The sequence below is a fragment of the Sebastes umbrosus genome, chromosome 15 (assembly GCF_015220745.1).
Source record: "Sebastes umbrosus isolate fSebUmb1 chromosome 15, fSebUmb1.pri, whole genome shotgun sequence".
Taxonomy (NCBI): Eukaryota; Metazoa; Chordata; class Actinopteri; order Perciformes; family Sebastidae; genus Sebastes; species Sebastes umbrosus.
The window spans coordinates 27,443,523-27,446,165 of NC_051283.1; positions in this window are offsets into that span (position 1 = coordinate 27,443,523).

The following is a 2,643-nucleotide window of genomic DNA, read 5'->3' on the forward strand; positions in this document are numbered from 1 at the left end:
CCACGACCACGACCACTACCACTACCACCACTACTACTTCTACTTCTTCTTCTACTTCTTCTTCTACTTCTTCTTCTTCTGGTGTAATGGCAGGCTGCAGCTGTTACCTATAAAGTCTATACCGCCACCTACTGTACCGGGGTATGTCTGACAGTAGAGTCTGACTGTACCCGAGTTCCTGCCAGAATATCTTCTTCTTCTTCTTCTTTGGGGTTTTACGGCAGCTGGCATCCTTTGTGTTGCATTGCTGCCTCCCTCTGGTTTTATCCGTCAACTACCCCTACTCTTCTACCAAGTCACATTTAAGACACAACATCTAGACTATAGAAGAATGCAAGCATGCTGGGATTTAAGATTAACATCAAGAAAACAGAAGTCATGCCCCTCAACGTGAAAGAACCACCTGTCATAGAGCTAAATGGACAACAACTGACATCATCTTTCACATACCTCGGAAGCTGGGTAACATCAGATGGTGGAGCTGATCAAGACATTATGGCCAGATTAGGAAAAGCAAGGACAGCATTTCTAAGACTTCGAAACATCTGGAAGTCGACACATATAACTAGAAACACCAAGATAAAGTTATACAACAGCTGTGTACTATCTGTCCTTCTATATGGTGCTGAGTGCTGGAGAATGACTGAAAGAGACATAGGCAAGCTTTCCAGCTTTCACAATACCCGCCTCAGAAAGATCATGAGGATATTCTGGCCTAGGAAGATCACAAACCATGAACTACACAAAACGACAGGGTGCTTGGACATGGAAACAATATTGATAAGAAGAAGATGGAGATGGCTTGGACATGTATTAAGGAAACCATCCGATGACATGACAAAAGTGGCATTGCGTTGGACACTAGAGGGAAAACGCAAAAGAGGGAGGCCCATAATAACCTGGAGGTGAACCATCGAAGGAGAGATGAAGACCAGAGGAGCATTGAGAAGAAAGCAAACAACAGAGATGAGTGGCGATCCTTAGTCCTTTCCAATAATATGCAGTGAGCTGTTCAATTGGCCGTGCCCAATTCTTAGTCTGCTGACTATAACCTGTTCTTTTCTGTTTTTACCATGACTTCTTAACCCTCCTACTTTATTTTGGATTTTGTGTAAATGTCTCCCTTTGGACTCTCTATCCCAGTGCTGTTGCCATTGTTTGTTGATCTCCCTCCAGACAATGCTTTTTCCCTCCGATTTTGAAAGTTTAATGCTTCTTTCAACCTGCTCTTTCATGACCGCCTCCTTTGCTGATTTCTTTACCTTTTCGTTTCTTGGTATCCCTGAGTGTGCTGGTACCCACATGAATACTATATCCTTCCCCTGTCTGCTTATTCTTGAATATGTGAACAATGTTTTATACACTATGTCTTGGTGGTATTTGGATGTTCCTGATTTAATGCTTGATAGTGATGAAACTGAATCACTACAGATGAGTATTTTACTTTCTTATATCCTCCGCCCACTCCAATGCTAACAGAATCTCAAATAATCTGATGTTCTCCTCTTAAACCCCATCTGGTGGCTGGGTATCATCACTGCCTGCCCAAATATCGGATGTAGTAGGCTAATAATGAGACGCACTAAGTATATACAGTATATACAGAGGTGTAAATGTTTCCTGAAAGAGCTTGTGGTTGTGGTTGTACTGGGGCTGAAGAAGGATTATGATCAGGAAGGGGGGGGGTGCTCTGTAAACATCCCTCACATTAGCATACAGGAGGTCTATTGTCCTGTTGTGTTTACAGAGCTATAGGGCGGTTTACATGTAAGAACACTGACAGGAGGACATATTTGCTGAATCTGACAAAACGTTGTGTTTGGATGAACGAATGTCAGTCATCAGTTTTAAGTTTTATTTTGAAACCAGCCCCCGGATGTGGTCTCTGATGATCCTGTGTCCTTATGCTTTTTAGAAACTTACTACCACTTGAAGCTGTTGTTACTGAAACCTGTTGGTCGGATCTGTTTCTTCTCTAAAAAGAAAGACAATAACTGTGATATTTGTGCTTTACTTAAAAAAGAAACAGGTTAAGTCATCTTCTCTATGTGCTTGTGACTGTGTGTAAGAATCAGAAATGCTTGTTAACAGCGACACCTGTGGCCGTTAAGTCAACGAAAGTCAGCGTCCTGTTGCTCGCGCTTGTGCTCGCTCTACATAGACATGAACGAGCATCGCTCAAAACAGTGAGGCGACACACGTCAGCTAAAACCACAATATCACTCTATATTTCACCTGCTTGGCAGTAATGTTAGCTGACCAGACGAAGGTCTCTCCATGAATCACTGCTGATCCTAGTGTTGGCTTTTCCTGCCTCAGCCTCCCGACCGCGGCCGGAGGGAACAGGGGAGACACCTGCAACCGGTCGGAGACGATATTGTTTCTTGCTGTGGAGCCCCGTCACTTCACAAGACATGGAAAACTTCTGTTGGTCTGGAGGAGCTGCAGCATTTATTTCTGCACAAACGTCTACTGTACATTCACTAGATATTCTCAGAGCTAAGAAGTCTTCTGCAGTGTGAAGTGTGCTCGCATGCACGTGTAGAGGTGGAGTGAAAGAGCGAGAACGAGCGCGGTGTGTGAGTGAAGGAAAGCAGGCAGAGGAGCAGAGAATCCGGTCCTGGAGACCAAAGCTACGGTCTC